This window comes from Dermacentor silvarum, chromosome 2 (assembly GCF_013339745.2).
Source record: "Dermacentor silvarum isolate Dsil-2018 chromosome 2, BIME_Dsil_1.4, whole genome shotgun sequence".
Lineage (NCBI taxonomy): Eukaryota > Metazoa > Arthropoda > Arachnida > Ixodida > Ixodidae > Dermacentor > Dermacentor silvarum.
The window spans coordinates 61,012,288-61,037,930 of NC_051155.1; the positions used below are offsets into that span (position 1 = coordinate 61,012,288).

General features: G+C 50.9%; 1 protein-coding gene across 1 annotated transcript in view; it reads right to left on the bottom strand.

Annotated features, from left to right (window-relative positions):
* The window catches only part of LOC119441524 (protein dachsous), a 241,647-nt gene extending 216,309 nt beyond the window's left edge, over nucleotides 1-25,338 (bottom strand). Inside the window, exon 1 of the mRNA XM_037706139.2 lies at nucleotides 24,780-25,338. The gene's annotated coding sequence lies outside the window, so the exon portion shown is untranslated. The remainder of the gene's footprint in view (nucleotides 1-24,779) is intronic.
* Between the last annotated feature and the right edge of the window lie 305 nt (nucleotides 25,339-25,643).

Consider the following 25,643-nt stretch of genomic DNA (forward strand, 5'->3'; position numbering starts at 1 on the left):
AAAATTTACTTGTCTCTCACTAAGTTGCTTTAAAGACCCACATGGAGTCCCAAGGCGGCATTGACTATAATATCCGCATCTCCTTGTTACACAGTCAGAGGCGAAAAACAAAAACAATTTGGGCACTATCGGCACTAAAACATTTTCGGCACTGTCACTGTTTTCCACCCAAGTCTCCTGGCACTAACTGCGTTACGCGCACAGCAAAACACCGCAGTAGCGTATACTTGACCGCACCTTCCGCATAGAACACGACTATCGACGCTCGGAAGCTAAGCTCGCCGTAACGCTCTACTGGTCTATAGCCGTCCACTGGATTCCACTGCGGCTGCTTCTCACGGAGGAGGGACGTGGTCTAAGTGAAGCGGCGTGGACACAAGGAAGCGGCGTTAAAAACAAACGCCAAGAACAACGGCATCGTTAAGGAACTCGCCGCGGCCGGTGTTTATCGCAATCGGATCGGCACCTGACGAAGCGTGTCGCGCGCCGCGAAACGCGCCCCGTCCGAACACGGCTTCCGCGCGAGAGTTCTGCCACCGCAGGCTCCCTTCCGCTTTTGCGGGGTGTCTTGCTTACTTCTTTCTTTTTCTAGCTTACTTCTTCTTTTACGGCAGGATAACGCGCCACGAGAGAACGTTGGCGACCCCTCCGGGCAGTTTACTGCATGCCGGACAATTTTCACGCCCACCTTCGCGCCGCCGTTGACACACCACTCGAAGCGGTTCGGGTTAAGGCCCGTTATGGGAGCTCTGTCGCCACCGCCACGTGGTGAGAATTGGGTTAACAGCTCGAGGCTCTCTCGGTTGGCGCAATTTGGCGACAGACTGCCTGCTCCGGCATGCACACGAAACGATGTACCGAATATATGGCACGCCGCGGGCGGCGCGCGACGTCATCAACGGAGGAAAAATAAGGAAACGCGTCGTCGCTCATGACGAGCACGGGGACAGACAAAAACACCGCGGTCCGCCGCCGGAGGAAACGGCGCAACGGAAGCAAATTGTCCCGCCATGTCGCCGGTAGCGCGGCAGTGTGACAGGAAGCGAAAAACGAAATTTCGGCGCACCGCGGAAAGTGGTGCCTCGACGCAAATGCGGTAATGCGCGCTTGTGCTTTGAATGCAGACTCTCTTTGAACACTTACCCCGAATATACGCACTACATTTGCGTCAGTTTGCGTTGAACTCGCAGGGCGCCCGAGCCGCAGGTTGCAATCTTTGAACTTTGTTTGCTGTTTCTGTGAGCAGTGGTGATTATTGGAATGGGAATGAATACACCGTAGTTGCGGTAGTTCTTTCTTTCTATATTTATTTATTTATTTATTTATTTATTTATTTATTTATTTATTTATTTATTTATTTATTTATTTAGTTCGAAACAGCTCACCTCAGAAAATTGTCTCGTAGGGCAAACTGAAAGTAAGTTTTGCAGAATTTTTCGCCGCCTATACAATCAGTGGCCCAATTGACTTGCAGCTTTTTCTCAACCTGGACGACAAGTGGGACGACACCTTGTAGCTTATAAATAGTTTGACGAATCTAAGCAACTCCTTTGTGACTGTCCCCGCTAGAATGTGGCAAAAAAGGTGCTCGCAACTGCGCTTGAAAAACTGGACAATCGCCCCCTCACAGAGGAAAACGTTTTAGGACACTGGTTTAGACGGGCTTCGGCGCTCAAGGCCTTAAGGGCTCTGCTTAAGTTCTTAAGGGCTGGTGAATTGTGCGACCGGCTTTGAACGTTGTAGCACGTAGGGTCGCGTTATTGCGCGAATTTTCCTACTTCACTTTTTTTTTTCTTGTATCACCTTTTATTCCCTTTACCCCTTTCCCCAGTACAGGGTAGGCAGCCGGTATTTACACTGGCTAACCTCCTTGTCTTTCTTTCCCTTTCTCTCTCTCTCTCTAGACGAATCTCAGGATTCCTAAAGGGCTATGTCTGCCTTAGGTAATTTTCCAAATGATCAATGTTGTTCTAAAGTGGATCCACGGCCGCGGGTCACGAACGCGAAGCAGACATTGTGGTACGAGCCATCGACGCCGAAAGTTCAAAGGTGCAACTCTGTGGGACCTAATCTGACAGCAAGCCATGTAACGGGACTGGTGTAGCGTAACGCACACACACACATCGAAAGAAAGAAAGAAAGAGAGACAGAGAAAGAAAGAAATATAGCGTTTTTGCGTTTGTTGTATACGCTACTTGCCGGCGATATAAACATTTACTTTCTGTATTCGTATTTTTTTTTAAGTTTGTAGGAGTCTTTTCTCACCACCGCATGTCGTGATACTCCTGGGTAAATGCGCACTGAGAACTCGAGACTTTCGTGCTGCTCACGGCAGGTGGGAACCACGTGCAAATAAATGTCGTAAGCAGGAGCATCGACGCTACACCTTCTCAGCCATCTGCGCAGGAGTGGCCCTTTTATATCGGGGAAGATCACATCTTCTCACGGGAATTTTCCGAAGTTTAAAGTTGCAGCAGCTCCCGTTGTGTGCCTACAGGGTAGGCCCAACTTCCACGATGCAACGTCAACCCCTCCGAGCGCAGCAAGGTCTCGGCGCGCCCCTCTCCCGGTGCCCTCGGGACGCGCGGACTTCTTGTGGGGAGACTAACAAAGGCGCTTTCACCCACCGTGACGAAGCGGGTCGCGTACGTTTTACGAATCTTCCAAGTACGAACACACATGCACAGACATCCGAAGCTCGCCTGCGGCATCCTGCCCTCTGCCCGCCAGGAGTATACCGTGATCACCCACACTTTAGTCGCATGGCGGATAAAGCTGTTCCCGTTGCTGCGGGCCACTCGGCTCAGGTGTATCTGGTGGCACTAGTTTTTCAGATCCGTGGTCAGGTTTGCGGGTATATCGCATAGGTATATGTGGTATACGGTACGCTACGATGGGTACGGCGGGTACGGTATACGATGGGTACGTTACTCAGACAGACAGACAGAAAGTTTTCTATCGCATACGGTGAGAAGGCCGAGACAGGCACTGGCCCCGCTGGCAAAATATTATTGTGAGTGCCGTATGATCAGATGTTATTATGAAGATCTTAATCGCACCGAATCCCGGATTCACAAACTTATTTTAGCTATACTTGTTTGTAAGAGTAAGTTCCAGTTGATGCTGATGTTGGACTTATTGGCGACGGCAGCCTAGCAATGGCGAGGGCCACTAATGAATGAAAAGTTATGTGAATTCAGGTCTTGGGGTCGAATTCACAAAGCTTTATCGTTCGTAAACGATCCGTGTTATTGGCCTGCCGCCTTCTATATTATATCCAGCGTCAGGATCGTTTGGAGCTTGCTCTTACAAACAATTATAGCGTAAGATTTTTCTGCGAATGCGAGCCCTGGTTTTTACGGTTCCGACTTACTTTTGCAGTAACGCTCGCCGAAGTTGCCGAAAATGCCCTGCTATAGTCTGGAAGTACACCCCTGAGTCTCGGAGGCGTCTAAGACTCGAAATGAACTGTGGATATATTATGGAAGACGAACGATTTAGCAGAAACTGAAAGGCCTCCCTACGCAACTATGGTCGCAGCTCAGTGTATCATGATTCAGTAATTCAAGCTCAGACGTGGGTTTCTGAGTACATGGGATGCTACCGCGCTCGTCACGTCAAACAGGTCCCGCGTGATATCGTGCTCCTTCCCGTCAGTGGGGCTAGTGCAGAACAACGAGGAACAGAAGAATCTAGAACAGACTATCATATGCCAACCGCACCTGCTATAATGTGCCGAATAAACGAGCATTCAGGATAGACGAAACGTGTCCATTTTTGTATCCGCCCGTCTGTGTTTCGGTATGCTACGGTAGTGCAATGCAATGTTCAGTGCAATGTTCTTCACGCAGTCTTGAGCGGTTGATCCCAGAAAATATTGTCCAACATCGTCTTGGCATAGCACGTACACAGATGACGCTGCTGCAGTGTTTGCAACCATCAAAATAGCTCCACGCTCCGCCTACGTACCGCGTACGTGCGAGAACTGCCGGTACACCGGATGTCTTCCGTTCCCACCGAAGCGTCTCCATCTGGGAGGCTCCCCCGTCGGGGGCTCCGAACCCAACAAAGCAAATCGGCGGAGCAGGACAACGCACGCTGGGAGAGGGCAGGAAGACACGGAGGGGAAGGGCCGAAAGGTAGGGTCCCGCGAGAGGCACTGAATAACACCTGCCAGGTTTTCGAAGCGGCACCGCTGGAGGCTACCACTCTTTGCGTCTTCTCCCCGCTCCGTCCTTCTTGAATCAAGGTTCCTTCACCTGCCCTGACACTCTCATTCTACGGCGTGTATACACACACACACACACACACACACACACACACACACACACACACACACACACACACACACACACACACACACACACACACACATATATATATATATATATATATATATATATATATATATATATATATATATATATATATATATATATATATGTGCGCGTGGTACTTGTGCAGCCCTGCCTCCACACACAATTAGGGACATCTTGCCGATGTTTGACGACGTTGCGCGGTTCCTTAATTTCCGCGCGGCAGGGTGCATTGCGTGCCTGCGCTTTGCCGCTGTAACGGTTCTTTAGTCGCAGCATGCAGCTATGCCACCGGTTTCTAGAAATGCAGATGCTACAGACGCTAACTCATGTTTGCTTTTGCTTCCTTTCCGCGATTTCGAATATAGCGGCTTGCGCAGTCTTCTTATACGGCAATAAGCTGGATTTAGCTGGGTCGTTGGTTCCTTTATTAAGCACTCCGGAGCGTGTGCTTTTGTTTCCCCAAATGAGCCGTGAGCCATCACTGAAGTATGCTATTCCATGTCTGTCTCTTTCAAGGTCGTATGCTTTCACAATTCTTTGACGTCTTCTCTCGCACGAAGGAAAAGAAGTGCTGACCGCTGCACGCTTCCGCGTTTCCTGTTCTTTCTTTAAGGGTGCCTAATTTAGGGGCCAAATTTAACTACGCATAGTTATGAGAAACGAGGCAAGGCTACGAAGGCGAAAAAAGCCTGGTTGAATCCCAGGTGAGACTCAGTTTCCCACGTCACAACTTCCCAAGGGAGATCGCCCGCCGTAGGGACGCAAATGAAACTTTTTCACAGTTTGCTGCTTTTGTGCGAGTTAGTAGAGATGTGGTTATAGTTTAGAAGTTACTGATGTTGAACTAACTTATCAAAGATCACATTATAAGCTCGCGAGACCACAGTGGCCTTGCCAAGTTCGGTGACCTGGTGGATATGATCAGTTGACAAAATACGGCTCAGTTTGCAATACAAGTGCACTGAATTGCGATTGGTCAGTGGCTGGCATTAGGTTTAAATCGTTGCTGGCTACCCACGCAGCGCGCCTACATCAGCGTCTGTGATGCATCCTTGCTCCTTTTACCGTTGTGCATAATCTGACCGGTGTTTCGTCTGCTTCTCAGTCGTGCGGGCCAATTCTCCGGTGCGATGACCATCTACGCACCGCCGCCGCCGTTCGCCAGCTGTCGTCCTCGCGTTCGTTGGCCTATCGCAGGCGGCGTGCACGCATGCAGGACAGCGGCCGGCTGAAATGGACGCCTACCTGCCTGACTCTCATTTCACCGCCGCTGCCCAACCGTGGTGGCATTTGTGAGATTCTCGTCGTTCTCACCGCGAAGGTGAAACTGGTCATTTCGAACCAAGAGAGAGAGAATGATACATGAAAGGCAGGCAGGTTAACCAGCACTGAGCCCGGTTTGCTACCCTACACTGGGGGAACTGAAAAGGGGAGGGAAAGATTAGGAGAAGCAGAGTAACCATGCGGGCATTACAGAGTGTGATTGCTTAATGCGCACATTTTACGATCATTTGCTTATCATGTATGAGGTATATACTACCGCGTTTTGTGGTGCTGACCTTGCATTGTAAACTATATATGTTGTGTATAGCTTATCTGTCGCTTTCTTTTTTTCTTTCATTCATGTTGTTGTATTATGCTCAACTATGCTCGCCAGAAACCGAAACTGTTGTGTGGCTTGTGTGGTGGGCTTCGAGGGCCCAGTCAGGTGACCAATAGCACGGCCTTCAGCCACGGAACCACCTCATTTGGTACAGTAATCGAAACAGCTGCGTAATACACTACAGCGGGACTTATGGCCCTGCGACTGGCCATAGGGTAACCATAGAGTAAGCTTCCCCGGTAATCAAAGGCTCTGCGCCGAAGCGGCGGAACTGGTACTCCTCCGCCAGTGCGCGACGCTGTCTGCCGCATGCACACGAAACTACACGCGTACGCGCGCTAACTCTCACCGCATGTGCGCTCCATGGGCAAGACAAACGCACGGCAACCGCGTTTAGGAAGCACCCGCGCCAGGCCCGCGGGTAACCTGCGCGGCATGATGGAGTCGCGAGCGGGCGGGCATGACCGTGCGCTCACCTTTCCTATAGCGCCTCTGGCCGCGTCTCAGTGGATGCCGCCGGGTGCGCTGCTGGGCGCACCTATATGAGCCCGTAATTGGCTCCCCCATCTCCTCCGGAGCCTTGCCTACCATCGCGGAGCCAAGCTTTTTTTTTTCTCTATCGAGCACTTCCTGGCTGGCAATGCATACGCGTCCTCCCTCAGATGGGCTCTGCGCCGAGTCGCTCAGTTTGCCGGCCGGTATGCCCCGTGCCTATGCGAGCTCTGCGTCCACTGGAATGCCGATTACGCGCGCAGCCGTTCCTAAAATCGCTATACCGCGCCTCGAGCAATATGTTGTGCCCACGGGCTTTTACCGCCTTCTTATATATACGCGCGGGGACCTCGACGTTCCTTCGGTGTCCTTTTTTATTTTTTCGAGGATGCCTCCATGGTGTTTGATAAGAGATGGCGTTCGTGCAAGTCAGGTTCAACGGCCTCACTTGTGATCTATGAGCAGCTGCTACGTAAGCACTCCATCTAAGCATATAAGTGAAAGCTGTGCTCCAGCTAAGCTTTCATGCTCAGATTTCGCATTTTGTAAAAGTGTGAGCACAGCGTATACGAAAACACTTGAACTGACCGAAAATATAACCGAATATTAAAGAAAACGTAAGCACGTTGGCCTTGGGGGGCGGGGGTGGCGATGGGGGGGGGGGGGGGGGTTGCAGGGGTGACAACTTTAAGTAGACTTGTATTTAATTTAAGCAGTGGTAACCTCTTGCTCCTAGTGGCGATACCCAGGTGAGCGGCATAGCAACGCTTCGACGCACTGGTATTTGTGACATAAGGCCCCCCGAAGCTAAGAATACCGTCGCTTAAAACAACGCTACGGCGTTCGCTCGTACGCCTTCTAGCGAGTCGAATCCGGTCAGCCTCGAATATGCGGCTCGATATCAGAGCGCCCCAAATGTCCGCAACACCTGACAGCACGAGGAATGCCTCGCAGAGCTATAGACGTGCAATAGTATGCAAACGCTCGCCGTAAACACGAAATCAGTGAGAGAGAGAGAGAGCAAGAAGAGGAAAAGGAGGGAGGTTGACCAGACAAGTGTCCGGTTTGCTACCCTAGACTGGGGTTTTTAAGTATTAGAGGCGAGTGTGAATGACCCGATTCGAAGAGCGCAGTTAGAAGATCCAAACAGAGCTTGTCACTTGTGCGCCACTAGCCATTCTATATTTAGGAACTGAAAATCCAAAACACAGCGTTCATGATCCCTTAAAGACGGCATACAACCTAGGCAACATGCCCGGCTTTTTTTAAAAAATGACAGCAATGAAAGCGCGAAGAAAAGAAGACGCGCTGCAACGCGGTACGCTGTCTCATGAAAATGTGCGTCCCCAATCGTTGTGGAAGTATAAACTCACAAACAAAGCCAAAAAGGGAAGAAATATTACAAATGGCGACCTTTCACTCCCAGTGCGCCGAACCGAGTGCCCACGGCATGTCAGAGGACAAAAGAACAGAAAGGAAAGCACAACAGGCGCAACAACATCGATGGCCCAGAAGGGCGTCCAGTGGTGTCGAAGTAGCGACCGCTAACAGAGGCTGTCAGGGCGAAAGGCCGAGTATACTGCATGCTACATACCGACAGAGCAGGCACACGCAGTCACGACTCGCGCGGGGCGTCGATCGAGCCGGCGCGCCTTGTAATCCTTAATCAGCCCCGCGAGGCCTGGCGCGTTGAGCGTGCAAATCTCGGGCCGCTGAAGGACAGGCCGGACAACACCGGAGAGAGATAGAAAAGTGTATATCTATGTGGCTTTATCATATGGATACACCGGAGAGAGATAGAAAAGTGTATATCTATGTGGCTTTATCATATGGATAGCATCCGTCACGGTGGTGAGCCCCGCTCGAAACTACCAATGGCTGGTGATAAACAGGATTTCGCCTTTATATGAACCACGCTGTGCGATGCGAAAGCCAGGTGTATACCCCTGACTTTCGCACAGCACATCGTGCTTTACAACTTTCTTTTATCTCGCTTTCTTCCAAAGCAAGGCTGTTGTTTCCCGTGGACTCGATGCAATACTTCTCTAGTCCAAGTAAGGCCTCAAATTCCTCCTCAATTACAGGTCATCGAACTTCATGACTTGATTAACTTAACTTCAAGGTTTTTTTTTTCACTTATTACAGCTTACCTCATTCTAAGGTCTTCTCTTTCCTGTATTCATTTATTTATTGTTTCCGCTTCTTCTGACCGGTTCATCGTAACTTCATCTATCATAGATCGTGCTATCGCCCGCCGCGTGCTCCCTGCAAGTTGGCGCCTCGAGATTACCATCACTCTGAACCTTTGTACCAGCTCTCTTTCACCAAGAAGCCTCGGCGAGTCCACCGGTCATTTCCCCAAAGCGCACGTTTTCATCGCGCGGGTCTCCGCCTCCCCATTTCGCTCATGTTCGTGAGATGAGCTCGAGTTGCCGCTCGCGGCCGTGGCTGAGTTCCGCTGCGTGACGCTCACGCCAACCAACCAAGAAGGCGTGACGCATTTGGAGCACCGAGTGATGAACAAGGCGTCGACGGGCGTCGATAGTTTCGTACAGAGCGGCGAAAAGCAGCGATTGAACGCGGAGGCGCGTAGACTCGATGGCGGCACTTGGCGACGCGTTGGCGCGTGCATGCACGCGTCCACCCGAATAAGCGCTCGCGGGGTCAGCGAAGGGTCGTTGCAATTAACGTCGCCAGGGTCACGGCGAGCCGTCTATAGCCATATGAACGTACGCTGACGTCTTCACAACGTCTTTGCAGACAGCTGCCCGGCTTAACTGGCACTTCCCGAACTTCTATATTCATCCTGCCAGCGTTCGCTACGTGCGCTGTCATCACCATATACTGTTCAGACCGCACGCTGCATGCTCCTGCTGCGCACAATAACCGCTCAAGTGCGAAGAAAAACGCGAGTAAAGTGCGGAACGCGTCAGTCTCTTTCTTTCTCTGTTTCTTTCTTTGAGGGCGTGCTTTCACCGGTGAACGAAGCGCAAGTTTCTTCGTGACTATCCCCTTCTGCATGTGTGAGCCCATGCGCGCGGCTGTCGACATCTCGCGATAGCGCAAGCTGGCGGAACGGTCAGCGCCGGCGCGCGATCCGCAGTCCATCAAATGTGGACTGGCTTGCCCGCGAAAGGGTCACGACGTGAACGTTGTGAGGTCAAAGCTTTTCGCAGCGAAAAAAGAGTTTAGATCACCGCTATGAAGCGTGCACAACGTTCACGAATATGGCAACCTTATTCTGTCGTATATGGCGGAGCGAAGTTAAATTGCATCTTGTTCTCCGAGCCCGCGAATATATTACCGATCATACAAATGGCGATTTCCTTCTTCGAGTACGAAAATTGATCTGTGTCCGTACCTTGCATGGTTTTTTGAGAATCTGGGGCCGAATTCACGGAGTTTTATTGCGATAGCAATTATATGGACACTCCAAAGCAGATTTCTGCCGTCGGCGTCGCCGTCGCCGTTGCCGTCGCCGTCGCCGTCGCCGTGAGGTTCCGTATGACGTCAATGGAGATGAAATCGGCGCCGCGCGATGATGATGATGATGATGATAAGTGGTTCTTGAGGGAAAGGGAAAGGTTGGCGCTATCTTCTGCAGCCCTTGAGGGAGCACGGCTCAGCGCCAACGCGCCGCGCGCCGCCGAACGCTGTATGTGCGAGTGAAAGGGCGCGAGGGACGCGCGCTTTCACGGGGAGTGAACGCACGGCGGAGAACAAACGCGCGTTCTGTGTCGTGCTCCCTTAAGGGCTACAGAAGTAGGCGTCTCTTTCCTCCTTTACAATCACCATATATGTAGAGCAAACGCGCCTTCTTCTGACGCACGAAAGGCCGTGGGGGGAGGGAAGGGAGGCGACGTTTAGCTGTGGCTCCAAGTGCCTATTTATATCAGAGGCTCCGGCAACAGTCACCAACACCGCACGCATTTTGTGCGAACGCGGGAAAAACGCCGACGGCGTCGACAACAGTGCTGTGTGTTGCCGGTGCTGCTGCATGTCAAAGTTTGTACAGCAGATAAAACTACTATCCTTACTCCGTATAGCTCTCTACTAAGTTGCTATCGCAATTGATGCTTCGCCTTTCGGGTGAAACTGCGACAACTTTTTCATGCGTAAGTGCAGTTTATCACATGCTGATCGCTTTCGCTAATAATATGTCCCACATCGATATTGACTGGCACGAACGCTTTTAGCCAAATAACTTTTTTTGTGAATACAGGCCCTGTTTCTGCGTGACAGTGCCAAGTGAGGGCTTCTCTCTTCCTTCTCCTCTTTCAATCTCCTTTCCCCCTTCCCCAGTGCAGGGTAGCCTACCGGACTCAGCCTGGTTAACCTCCCTGCCTTTCCCTTATGACTTCTCTCTCTCTCTATAGCAGTTTCGGTGCCATCAGTTTCAGAAGTATACCTGTAAGTTGCTCAAGATCACCCGCAGGGGTTGGATAATGATTGGAGTTAAATTGGTACTTTTTTATATCAACGGTTATTTGACCTCTGAGTTTGCTTCGTATTGTGGCACAGGAAGAAATTATACGCTCGATCAAAAATGTCTTCAAGCGTTTTCCTACATTGTTCTCATTCAGAAGAGGCAAATATGCAGTGTCTAAATTTCGCCCGTACAATATCGTCCTCGAGCACAACCACTTGTATTGGCGGCACCAGCTTTACATTGAAACGTTGTGCCGGCTCACGGCAAACACAGGGGCCCAGATGCAAAGTGGGTAAACGGTTGCCGACAGCTGATCCGAGCCGGCACGCGCTCACGGAGCAGCCAATGCGAAGTTGACCGGCATGGTTGGTTTCTTCGCCGTATATACGTTTCGTAGCCTCCGCAGCGCGGCCTCGCCTATACAAGTCCGCCGCCGCTTAATCCGCCCCGTGTGGGCGAGTCTTCGACACCACGGGCCACGCGCATATATTAAGCGTATACGCTCACGCATCGTCGGAGGTATACGGCGCCATACAGCGAAACTCTATTCGTCCCGCAAGTCCTCGACGGTCACCGCACGCAAGTGGCAAGAAAGCACTAAACCCAAAAATATCGCGACCTTCTTATAGTCCACGACGGTGAACCGACACTGTGCACAGCTCGGGCGCGGCGGCCCCTCGCTTCGCTGCCGTCCCGCATCTTCGCGCGCATTTGTTTGCGCGCACATACGCACAATTCGGAGGCAGCCACCCTTTAATGCTTACGACCTCTGTTTCTGTTTTTTTTTTTCTTTTTTTTTTGCGCCACAGCACATTGACACATATGGGTTGCGGGGCATTCGGTATAGCCCGAAGCTTGACGAGACCAATTAAGCGCAATCGCGAGCTCCGTCTTTTCGATTAGCCCTGCAATACACGCGCGTTTCGTAATGTACACCGGCTTTCCTAAGCAGGGCGTTCGTCTTTATTTTCATTACACAGCACGAGTTCGCCGTGATGGAGCGGCCGTTTGGTGGGTCTTTTTTACGAACCCTTTGCGTCCATTTTCTCCAGCTCGTACCCCTTTGGCGGTCTATGAGAGAACTGGGCGTTTCTCTCTCGGGAGGCTTCTTTTCGCCTTCGAGGCAGGGACGATCGAGAATGAGCGATTGTTCCAGGCCGGTAGGTGGCTCTCTCTAGCTGGTCATACATATATGTGTACTTTTTTCTATGTGTCTTTGTCAGCGAGAAAACCGATTCGAGCCCGGAAGAAACGAGGCCAAGGTGGGCGAACAGGTAGCCGATCTCTGGATGCGATTGCGTCGCTTTGATCGGTCACCAGAAACAAAATGGCGTTCTGTTGCTATATAGTTCAGGCGGGCCGGCCCGCAAAGGTTTTGTTTGCCGACTTTATCACGGCCACTCCCGCGACGAGCGTTTAATTTACATTACGAATGACTAAACTTGAGCTCAGCGCAACGAAAGGTCAGCGCACAGTTGAGCATATACTGAGTATAGAGGGATTGGGATAATCGGGCAACGATGCTCGACTTCGCGAGTATTTAGGAAAGGCGTAATCGGCAATCGGTGCAATTATACCACGCCCTTTCGGCCGAAAGACTTGTCGCACCAAAACAAATCGAAGAAATGTGTCATCCCCAAAGGTTGCGATGTGTCTATTGGCTACTGGAAGGTACGTTGTCTGAGGGTGCTCTATAATTGCTCTTTCAGATAGGTAGACGCACTCTAGGTGTGTGCATGCTAAAAATGGCTTGGAAATTTTCGTAGGGAAGTCCTATAGCAAGATCTGTAGAAACGACGTATCCAACAGTGACGCGTGTTAATTATATATACACGACTAAACTTTAAGTTGCCGGCCATTGAACTAGCTTCAGAGTCTTTATAGTCTTAGTCAGAGTCGTTATAGCCTTAGAAATATGCTAAACAGTAACATTGAATCAGTTTATACTGGTAGGCTATAATTACTCTATTTCAATTTAATTTGACAGAAATATGTTAATTAAAATGAAGGCCAAATTACGCTTTATTTAATATCGCGCCGCATGACCGCTTCTAGGTCAATCTCGCGTTACGCATTTAATTGCGCTGTTTATGCAAAGGAAAACTTCGTGGACGATGTCTATAGGTTGTGTCATTAGATGCCTTGTTTATTGGAAAACCCTTGACTAGTCCCTACATTGACAATGTCTAAATTCATGAGGTCAAGGGTACCTGGACTTTAATATGGCGTCGCCACCCATCGCGACCCATCTAAAAGCAATTAATTATTTGTACCCATCAGCAAGGTCAAAGGAATGATATTGATGATATCTGTTATTCCCCATTTCATAGGAAATGCTCGTATAATAATAATAATAATAATAATAATAATAATAATAATAATAATAATAATAATAATAATAATAATAATAATAATAATAAAGTTTTTTTCTGCGTCTTTAATTATGGTTTATCAAAGCTTCGGTAAGATTTGTGCCTTCGGTACTTGATAGGTGTAATTTACGAATCAAGCTTAACTAAAAATTTGTTTCCTGTTTCTTTAGAGGCTACACTGCGAACTTCAAGGAGACTTTTTTGCCACGCGAAGTCGCAGGAAACGACTTATTGGATCACTTGAAGGAGGAGTACTTGCACTCTGTCTCGCGTGACCGTGATACAATCTTTGCTTCGCAGGTTACGTTGCCACTATGTAACCTGCCAACAGCGCACCACGGCAATAGTGCACTCAGAAGTCAACTGTTTGCCACGTCCATATCGTAGCCAACTGCTTCGGCACACCTTGTTTCCAGTATTCGCTGGCGCGTGCGCCTCCTGCTCATGCTTCTTGCTCGGCGACCACTCTCATGGCTTGCCTCTCATCAACGAATCCGCCCTAGGCCAAGCGATACTCGGGATTTGCCAAGCTTCGGAGCTCTTTCTCGTTTAATAGCGTGGCCTGCCGCTGACTCTAGCGGTCGTCTTAATTCTCTGTACATAGGACAGTTCAACTAGTTATACCTTGCTCAAGAGACACAACTCCAAAAGGATGGATAGTTGGGCGAGTTGGTACGGTAACATATTCTTGGTATAAGCGCGAAGAAGACACGACGGTGGCGAAAGAAGACACGACGAGCGCTAACTCACAATTTAGTTGTGAGTTAGCGCTTATACCAAGAAAAGACACAAATGAATCCTTAAATAAACAAATAAATGAATCAATTAGTAAATAAATAAATAAATAAATAAATAAATAAATAAATAAATAAATAAATAAATAAATAAATAAATAAAATCTCGATCGACCGTTTTACTGATTGCTTGAAGTCACCGGACTGAGTCGCTGGCACGAGATTCAGCGACTTCCAACAAATGGCGCAAATGTGCTCGCAGCGCTAATCACGCCTGCTTTTTAAGCCTCTTCAAAACCCGTGCATGTCGACGCAGCCCTCTCACATCAAGTTGCTTCTGATGCTATCACACGCCATTCGCGGGATGTACGAGTATAGAAGTGTGCTGGAAGCCACAGCCCTCCGTGCTTTCGTTTTCCCATTGAATAACAAAATACTCCCGCATTTCGCGAGCAAGTGCTGCTTGCAGTATCAGGTTAAAACAAGTATGCTCAACAGTCATAGTTCAAGACCGCACGCGTAAAGTTAATGCCAGGAACTCCCTGAAATAATGACCCAATACAGCGGCCGGCAGACGGGCAGTATTTCATCTCGCTTCGGACGCGCGCGGCGTATACATCGGGGCGTTGGCCGCTTGCCGCGTCAGATCGTGAGCTGGGGCGCACTGTGTCGGTTTCGGCTAAACAAGGCCTGTAGGACCCGCTGGTTAAGGGCGTCTCCCATCCTGCTGACCTTGCAACCCGCTAACGCAACGAACTAAAACTGCGCCGTGCACAACGGGGCGGCCCGAACCGATCGTGCAAGAACTGCCGCGCCGCCCTTCTCGCTCGCCACTGCCGTCCGCGCCGCCCTGCAGACCGGCACGGCCAGTCCGGCGGCATCCGTTGACGCGCGAGGCCCGCAGTGCGGCTCTCCTCGCAAAACAACAAGGCGCTGCCTTGCCCGTCACGTGCGGCGCGGATATACGAAAACACGCCGGAACAGTGCACGGAATGGCGGCGGCTGACGACGCCAGGTGGCGGACGGACGAGCAGGCCTATACGATGGCAAGTGGACGACGAGACGCAGGAGCGAGGGTTCGTAAATCTCGTCGCCGAGAAATTTAGCTGTCTGGAGAGGGGCCCTTGGCTTCGCGCGGCCGCCCCGGAGGAACCGCATTCCGAGGGAGCCATGCAGTACCGCCAATGCGATGGCATACAGCGCGCGCGCCTACGCACGTGCGGGGGGGCTAGCACGCCGAAGCAGGATAGCACAGATGGGTGGCGCGAAGCGCGCGGCACCTGCGTGATCGCGTGATATTTGACCGGCAGACACATAGGAGACAATTTACTCGCACTCAGAAAAGCCGAGACGCACAATGAGAAACCTAACATGTGCTTCATTGTAGAAGTCAGCAAACGTACTAGGCGCATGTTTCTTTCTCGTCTTCTCTTGCTTGCGTCGGACAAAAAAAAAAAAAAAATGAATAGAGAGTTAATTTGTATACGCGGTATGTCACATTCGCTGCCTCAGTGCCTGGGACGCTGTCGGCGCGTGCGCCCGCCCGACCGACCGCACGCACGCACGCACGCAATAAATGATAGTAATGATCTCGAGGCCTTCTTGATAAAAGCATGTATGAATGAAAATGGGGTCCTTAAGTTATCCAACACGTCAGGTTTCTGGGCAATAAGGTAAGAAACGAGCTTCGGAGGTTTCTTTCCGCTGATACTGCACGGGTCTCATTTTTGGCTTCGTGTTGCATTCCAGTGGTTTACAACTTTCCCATTCATAACCTACCCTTTGAATCTTCCTGTACAGGACGTCGATCGAACTATTTCCATACCTCTGTGCTACCTCAAAGACAGATTTACCACCACTCACCTTTCCTTATCGCCATTTACATGCCATACATGCCACTCAGTCGTAAGTCGTCATGCCAATTTCAAGCCAAAGTTTTCTTTTGCATACCGAGCACTATATAACAAAAAAAAGAAGGCAAACATACAAGCAAATAAATTTTCCACGAATAATTAAATATACCTGAGTAAAAAATGACCGGATGTTCACTAGTGAGTCTAGTTCCGGTGCTGTCACAACACTGAATGCGGCCGCTTCTTGCCTAGTCGCGCTCGAAGCAAGTTTGACACCGAGGCACGCCGCGGGCAAGAGCCTTGTTCTTCTTTCACTCCCACATCGCCCTCCCCACGTGTAGGGTAGCAAACCACCCTGCCTTTCGTTCCCCCCCTTCTCTCTCTGTTTCACGCTCCTGCACCAGTACCCTATCAATTGGGCCGCTTTTCCCAACTTTCCTCTTTAATACTTTGCAATGAATCTTTTTATTAGTCGACCATTGTTGCACTCTTTTGCAGCTTCACCTTACGTAGCACGGGACAGGGTTGCGTCTACCTAAATTTTCCGAAGGACGTTTTAAAGGTTTTCCGAACCACACGTTTCTTCCTCCTCCTGCCAAACACGACTTTGCTGGTCATAGAGGTAAAAGAGGACACCGAAACCAAACAGGCCACACGTTGACAAAACATTTCTGTCTGGTGTGCTGTAAATGATCGTGAGCGGCCTGCTTTTCGTCCTCGTGGTCCACGAGCCTCGGAATGCGCCGAAAGATGCCTCGCCTCCTTATGCGGAGGCACCGCTGCGTGCGCGACTGGTGAGGAGAAGCCGCCGTAGTCGCGTTCGAAGCAAGCTCGACAGCGAGGCACGACGCAGGCACGAGGGCGGACGGACAAAGGAACAAGTCTTGAGCGCACAGCCGACCTTGAACCGGAGCATCCCCTGAGCTCGTGCGTGCGGCGTTGAACTGCGCGCCCCGAGTATGACGACCGCGACGACGGATTTCAATAACGATCGAGCAGCTAGCTAGGTTCGACGACAATGGAGCGCGCGTCCACTGCGACGAGTATCGACAATGGGAGGGCGGCACGACGCACAAAGCAGGGTCGTTGCTTAAAGAAAGAAAACGCGCCGTGACCGCAGGAACGCAGCAAAAGGGGCCTGACGTTGATGCGGCACGCGACTCCTGCTGTCGACCGCATACATACGTGGTGCAACCCCGGCAACTTGTTCTTGTTTGGAACCGGCAACTCGGTCCCTTCTTTTCTTCATTTTTTGCTTACTCTCTGACCTTCTGTTTGTGCGCAGCGTATGCACTACTTATGTTTACGAGGCGCCGTATACCGTGGCCGCGCTTGTCTTGTGGAAGAGCTTGACCGACGAGCCCCAGGGCTCTTCTTTCTATTTGGGGTAGTTTTGGCTTTGTAGCGGCCATCGCAGTAGCGCGCCGGCGCCCTCGATTGCCGAGGGTCGTGGTGCCAGAGAACGGCGACCCGCGTGGAAACGAGCGGCAATTACGGAGGCGCGTTCCTCTTCGGGCCTGTCATCCTGTAGGTGCAGTCTTCTTTCTGAGCTCGGTCCAGCGACAACTCATTTTTTCGAGGAGTTGCTGTTAGGATTTCATTTGAGTTTATGCTTTGCACCAAGGAGGTTTGTTCTGTGCTGACCTCTTCATTTTCCCCCACACAACGAGGACCAAAGTCAAAAGTCGCTCCGTTTTGAGTTTATGACTCTGCGGTGGAACGTTACTGGAGACCTGCGGGTAGCCGGGTACGCCGCCCGAGAAGATTGGAGGCCATCGCGCAGTGGCCGTTCAAGTGGGGGGCCCGAAATATGGTTCCAATGGTCCAGCCATCGTTTGTAGTAGCAAACACATTACATGATACTCATGGCACAGCGTTCTTCAAGGACGCACTCAGATTTGAAGCATATTTACATTCGCAGATACATTACATTACACAGATACATTCGAATATTGCCTTTCGACATTGCCTGACCGTCGGAAACATCTGTGTCATCATCATGGACGGCCTACCTTATATGTCCACCAGCCATCTGCTTGCTCCGCGCATTACATGACCTGCCGAACGACACTTCTTTCTCTCAGGAAGCATTCGCACCCCGCAGCGAGTAGCAGAGGGCGCCCGATCGAAGTGGTCGCCAAACGACGTTCGCGAATTGTCTTGGTCGAAATGCAACCAATTCCGTTGCAACGGACCGCTTTTTCAGCTCCTTGACATGTCCTCGTAAAGCTGCTAGAGCAGTCAGCGGCACAGGAGCAGGACATCGGTATACGCTGACATTTTACGTGCCGATAGTGGTGCGAGCAGGCATGAATAGCACCAATCGCGAGACATTTCAGCTTTAATTGTGGGGACGGGGCGGGCGCGCCCGACGGTGTCAACATCGGTCGCCGTGAGTCGCTCCTAAATGAATTCGAACTAAAGCATATCAGCTATACGTCCATTGGGCGACCGACAGTATGAAGTTTTAAGTTCCGCAGCCTTCCGTCACACGGGCAGGTCATGCATGGACGCGCTAGTTTGGGGAGCGTTTGTTGTTCCCGACGTGCACTGCGAAAACGTAGCAAATGGGACAGCCAAAACCCGCTGTTCTGCTGTTAGGCGCGAATCACAACGGTCGCCGTTATTCCCTCACGGCGATACGAACAGACCGGCGTTCGCTTTGTTCGTGGCTTTATTTGATAACGTTGCTCTGTTTATACTTTTTTTTTTCACGCCGCACTCTATCGAGAGAAAGCGGTGCACGGCGCGTGCTGTGCTTGACGCGCGGACGTAACTGGGTCGCGCGTCGAGCGCAGCGACTCAAGCCGCCTGATGCCTGACGCCGTCAGTGTTTGGCTACAGGTGCTAGCTGACGGGCGAAATTTCTCTTCGGACTCCGCCTCCGAATCCGTGCGTCTTCTGTTGTCCCGTTAGCGACAAAGTGAAATGAAAGAGCTCGTGTGGACTCGGTTTTCGAATTGGTCTTTGGAATTGGGATAACATAATTCAGTTATCCAGCGTAGGAAGTGTGCAGTCTGCCACGTGATACGTCGCGAAATTCACTGGCAGTTGTCTTTGATCGCATTAAGCATCTTGGTCCTCGCCTTTATCAGCGTGAGCTAAAGCGAGAGGGGAAGACCTATCTTTCCGTCATTTGTGACGCAGCTTCTACTCGGTTAAATTTGGATAACCGTCAAACTGAAAACCAGCACCACACAGGCGCTGATCCTTCACAAACACTACGCCAAGCATGCGCATAAGTATTGTACATCAAACTAATGCGGACGTTGCAGGTAGCATGACAGTCACCGGGACTTCAGTCGATCAACGCTGTCGTTTCATAATGTCAGCAGGGAGCATCCGAGACAGCACAGAATAAACAACTGTTTCCTCTCCCGAACGCCCGTTATACGAAGACCTTAAAAGTGCGCTATGTAGAACAGGTCACAACTGTAAGCTCAAAGACCCGGCGAAACGCACGAAGCGGGACTCGTCCGCATTTCCTGCAGGAGCAACAGCGTGGAGAAAAGGCATCTTGAAAGCAAGGGAGGAGACAGAAGGGCTGAGGGTCCAGCTCGTGGCTTGAGCCACCGTTAAACCTGAATTTCTTTTACTCGTGAAACGTCTTGAAAGACACGAGTTCTTTTGCGTCCCGTGTAGCCCATCGCACTTCACTGAAGTGGAAGCCTGCTCACACATGGACGACGACGGCTTCTTCCATTTCGAGGCATTCCAAACTCCGGAAAAGCTACATGGAAACCCCACCGACACCCGCCTGTATACTTGTTTGCAACAACGCCGCCCGCACGCCTGCCCGTCAAGCGCGAAGCGCCGACACACACCGCTGGAAGCGACCGTGTGAGCACGCACCCATGGCTGTGGGAGAACGCCGGCGAACATCCACCTCTCAGTGGGTATCGGTGCCAACGGTCATGCACTATTCTTCTTCACTGACGACGATGGGGTGGCCGCCGCCGGCCTTGGCCTTCCCGTCTGTATGCATGGCGCCGCCTGTTTCCGCCAAACAGAGCGAACCTCTTACCGGGCAGTGGCGCGTTACGGCGCGGATGCGCGAGCTATCAAAGGAGCAACAGTTAGCTGTTGCATCGACAAATGGCAAAGGAGCAACGTGAGCGAGCTGTGGAGAAACATCAGAATAAAGGAAATGAGCTCCGAAATGGAAGTTCGGGACAGAACTTGGGCAAAAAACAAGGCGCGTGCACTGCGGAGGTAAAACAAGAAATAAAGCAAAATGAGGGGGGGGGGGGGGGGGGCAATTAAACAGTTTCTTCAATACTTTGACGCTACCGTAAAATAATGCTTGCCTTGGTTTTTCTTCACTGGGAAGGGTGGCGAGGTCTGGGGATGTTTGATATAGCTGATGGATGGACTAACATAGTGCAGCCGTTTTTCTTTTTTTTTTAGTTCTTTTTTTCGGCGCTCGCCTCATTTTGACAGGTCAGAAGTACACGATGCAGAGAGACATGAATAAAGAAAAAATTTGGACGTTTCGATTTCTAAACCGATCTAGGTTACGGCATGAGCTGCGGCCGCTGATAGAAACGGTCTGAGTAGTCACAAATGGGTTTGAAAGTATATGGGATTGAAATGCGTATTATCGAGGCAAAAGGAGTACATTTCGAAAGCATATACCCGAAGGCACGAAAATATCTAGCGGCGGAGAAACTTGACACCACGTTTCTCTATGTTTAGAATTTCAGACTTCACAAATATCTCGCGCGAGAGCACGTGCGTCTCAACGGGCTAGCTGGCCTTCGGCGACGAATGCACCCGCTGGTGTACGAAATGGCGCGAAAGAGCAAAGAAAGCTACTTCCTTTAAAAAGGCAGCGAGAGCCAAAGACGAATGGCGAAAGAAAGACGAAAGAAAGGATGGGCTTGAAGGCGTATACTTGCTGCGTTGAGGATATTTAAGTAGAGCGCTTATTAGTTCGTTGCGCTATTCGATACAGAACCGAGCCGGCAACCGGCATATCTGAAGGGATGGATGGACAGAGATAGCTTCACGTTTACACCGACCCGATATATGCGCGCTGTCGGGCGTTAAGGCACGTCGAGCGATAACGTAGCTCCCGTTAGACGGAAGTCTGCGGGAGACCTGAGCAAAATGGGGACAATTGACGAATGCGAGCCTGGGATATTCCGGCACACGTCATCAGATTTGCTTCGAATCACACACATTTCAAACATGGATTTGAAATCTGTGTTTGATTGATGTCGCGCCTTCGGCCTTAACAGCACAACACAACATCCACTGCGGCATCACGGCGGGTACTATATACGCGGGCTTGTAATCCCTGGCATGGGGAAGAAGCCACCGGCGCTTAATTTGCGGAGCTTGTATGTTTATTTTCTGAATCTCTCCGGTACAAAGTACCGCGTGAGGACAGCCACGAATGGACGCGCAGACGTAGTGAAATGAGAAGCAAACGTGGGGAATGAGCCATGACTGCAGTTCGCAAAAATGCAAAAAAAAAAGAAGAAAAAGAAAACTTAAGCTTACTACAAACACCGAACGAGCCCCGTGTCGTACACGTGTATCCTACCTACCCTGTCCTAGCTGAATTTTCGCAATTACTGCAACGACGAACCGACCATGTTCGCAAGAAACGTAACACCCTACAAAACGGCAGGCAAGTACAAAACTACGAAATGCAGCGGGTCGCTTCGGTTTCCTATTCGCGGCTTTCCCAAGTCACTCACAACGAAACACAGAAGGCAATCGGTCGAGGCGACGACCTCAGCGAGCCACCCTATTGTCCTACAGCTGCGGAAAGCGAACCGCATAATAAAACAAAGGAAAGTGATCTAAGAATGGGCGCTTCTTCTAATGGCACCCGAACCGGTGCTATTAGAAGGGCAGCAGCTGCGCACGCGCCAACCATGCGACTGTGGTCGCTCATAAACTTCACGCGGGGCCGTGTGTATACCGCACGCTGCGTACAGACATGCTCCACTCATGCGCAGTCGAAAACCGTCCGTACCTCGGAGGGGGTCCCTAAGCGGCGCCTCTCTCTTAAATCGCACCCGCCACTTTTCACGAACCCCCTCTGGCACATCCCAAGGCATAACGAGCACTAGAGCCGTCGGTCTCATTCGCCTCGCGATCTCGACTCTGTAGCGAGCGAGCGCACCGGGCCGTGATTGTTGTTCCTCGCTGGGAGAGGCCGTCCTTCTTTGTTTCGTACTCGACGGCAGTCTGCATGCTTGACGGCATGCGTGCGTGTGTGGAGGGCAAGGGTCGATTGAGAGAGGGGCGCACAATGTCGCCTGCTGGTCGTTTTTTTTTTAATTTTTTTTTTTCCATTTACGCCCGTGCGACCGACCAAGCGAGCGTCCGAGAACCGAGTACGGGCCGCCGCTGCCGCGTCGCGAATTAGTCGAGCGGGCTGAAGAAACGGGGACATAGTCGACGACGCCCGGACGCCTGCTCGCTCGCGTTTATACACCGCTAAGGGCGCGAAGGTTACGCGGACTCTCCAAAGCAACGCGACGCTCTGCTCGACAGAGGTGCAGGAAGGACGGCGCCGGACCCTCGAGGTAGCGTGTCGTCATCTAGCGGCGGAGCGTCCTCGGGATATCATTTGCTAAGCGCCAGTCGTTCTTTCTCATTGTCCCGCGTAAGTCACGGTGCCGATGACCGAGAAGCGCGGCCGTGTTGTCGTTTCTTGGTGGGTTAGTGAGCTATATACGAGGACGACCACATACTAGACGCCTGAATTTATGTACGAGTAAAAAATGCAATTGATCTGCGAGTTATTTGGGGACGTGGACGTTGCCTTGAAGAACGAATAACAGTAAGCAAGCAAATTCCATATCCATGTGCCAGGAAACCCAAAGAGAAGCACTGGTCTCACGAAACACGCCCATGAAATTTACGCCAAAGTACGTAATTTTGTAAGGACTCTTTTCACGTTTAATTCATTTTTGCCACACGTCACTGCAACTGGCACAACACCACCGCGATCGACTGGATCGGGCTTGGCCGCCTTGCGGCGTGACGGTTGACATGAAATGAATAGAATGAAGCGGAAAGAGTCTATACAAAATACGTTCGCGTAAGGCCCCGAGCTGCGGTCAGAAATGAGTTGTAGTTAAAGCTACAGCTGCAACGAGAAGGCGGAGCATCCCGTCATTCCAGGTGGAAAGGAACGCTGCACGACAGCTTCACCGCTCCGGAGGCACGCTGAACGGGCGAACCTGCGAGTCAGCATAGCTATTCTGCGAAAAGCGCAATCCGGAGCGCTACAGGTGCGGTCTCCGTGGACATTGAACGATATCGTCTTTGAACGTGTCCTGTCCCTCTCACACTTTCATAAATAGTCGAAGCCGCACTCTTAATCTGGCGCCAGATAAAATCCACTACGCTCCATCTCACAAGTCGTTTGTAGGTGGAAACTGCAGGACTCCGTAGCCAATAGGAAAGCCGAATGCCCTTCGTGGTGTGTTCATCCGCGCCGCGTCGTCTGCTCCACGCCACAGTAATTCGCGGTGTACGACGTACATGAGCAAAGGTCTTAACATACCACGTATCGTTGAACGTGTCACGCAACAAGCAATAATAAAACACTCTAATCCCACCTATAATCAGACAGTTACGCCTGGAACTATATTGCGCTGCACAAGGTAATAAACAGTGAACAGTCGCACGAAGCACGACCGAAGGAAGAACCGACGCCCAAGGACATTTGTTCCACGTAGGTTGCACTTAGTAAGTAAACCGACTTGGAAAATACGTTCTACTTAGTGGAGCGAGATTTAGAGTGCGGATCCGGACGTAATGTGAGCACCATTGAGCCGGTCTCCAGGTCACCCTGTCCATTTCATTCAGCTCAATGGCGACTCTATACTCACGCTGCCGAGATCGGCATGTTGGATGACAGTAGCTTTCAACGACCGTTCGAAGTGTGCGCGTACTATACGCTCGGCTAGGAGACACAGGAAGACGGCATTATGGTTTAAAGAGCGAACGGCACGTATCTGCTATAAAGGGTACTATAAAATTTAAGTTAACGCAGTTCAGAAGGCAATAAAATGGCGTAGATCTATTAGAGTGGCAGTATCACAGCGGTCTATAGAGTAACAGAATGAGTTCCAAGGCAAAGTAAATGTAGTCGGAAGGCGACAAGTAACGCAGTTACGCGGTCTATAGTCGGTTGCATCTACTTACAGTGCTCAGCGATTAAAGCACAATATTCGGAGCGCGTGGCTGCCGGCCTTCTTTTGCGCCACCGTTGACTATTGGGGTCACCGAGTTGATGCATTTTTGTATCACATGAAAGTGAGAAGCCTTTGTGATGCATATGACTGCATTTTGTCCCTCCCCCCTTGAAACAATTACATATAATGTATCCATATAATGTATAATAGATCCAGAATATCCATATAATGCAGGCGGCTGACACAATACAGCTGTTAATGTCAATCTCTGGAAAGGGTCTTCGTTCTGACTGTGAACGTAAATTGGTTAAGTACGGCACGGACTCTAGATAACCAGACGTTTGCTATCAGAGCAAGCTGTGCCCAAGAGAAGCAGTACGCCAGATTTCGCGTACTCTACAGCGTATGCTGAAAGTGATTCCTTAAAGCTAACATATCCGAGGAAGTGGGTCGGTCCAACATATACCGGAACGACCCCGAACCACTGATCTCTTTGGTCGAGTGGTACCTTTAAACCGCTTTAGAAGCGCCTAGCGGACGGTGGCTAAATTATAACGTATATTAAGAGCGGTGAAGATTCTGAAATTACATGATGATTTCAAGAATGAAAGCGTTTGAACATTCTCTTGCATATTACGTCTACGAAACGTCTTATTCCGAACGGTCGTTGATGGAACGCGCAGTATTTACGCGGGACAGTAGACGACGAACATTTTCGAGACGTCAGGCCCATAGAGATCACGCTCGTTCCTTATTCGCATGCACTACCGAGGTGTACGTGATTCACTGGACAAATGTTCTCCGGTTGCACTTACCTAGAGTTAGGAGGCCGTAGTTGCTTTCGTCCGGTGGGACGTGTATCCGCTCACGAAATCCACTCGAGTCGCGGCACCACTCACACGCACAAAGAATCGCGCACACTCGTAAAACACTTCTGTAAAAACCCCGTCACAAGGAGCATCCCAATCTGCTCACTTATCAAGGATGCCAGCCCCGGAGAAAGAAACAGCGGCGAGTACTGAACAGTGATCACGGTGCTCGGCAAGATGCAAAACACCAGGCGAACAGTTGCGACGACGCACAAAGGAGAACGTAAGCGAGATATCCGTTTTCAGGAAGGTGTAAAGGAGTACGAAACGAGAGACATCACTAATCCTCGGCTTGGCCGCACGCGTCAGCCGGCATTTCAAAGGTGAACATATCAGCTGCGGGGCGACGAAAGGGCACGTGCCGAGCAGTCGGCAGAAGTCGGTCAACGGCTGCACCACGCGCGCACGGCAGCACCACGGCGCATAGCAGCGGCCGCAGCGGAGGGGTTGCTCCTCGCGCTACCTGGTCCAACAAAGGAATGGCACCTGCCCGACCGACCCCCCTCCTTCGGGGCTTCCCCCACCGGCGCCGAGGCAGCGGACGAAAGTTGTTGTGGGGCGTCCGGTTGCCAGGCAACGCGCCTCCTGGTGCGAGCGTCTCGTGCCGGACTCGCCCTCTTTCCTGCTTCCCTCTCGCGATCGTTCGCCGGCGCTCCCTTCTTTTTCCGAAACAGTGCGGCCTCCGTGGGCCCGTGGCGTTCCGCGTGCTACGTTGTCGCCATCTGGCGCGGCTTTCATTAAACTCTGACTGCAACTTGCGAGCGGCGAATGGCTTGCTAAGTATGTACGTTGCTGGGCTAACGCACATAC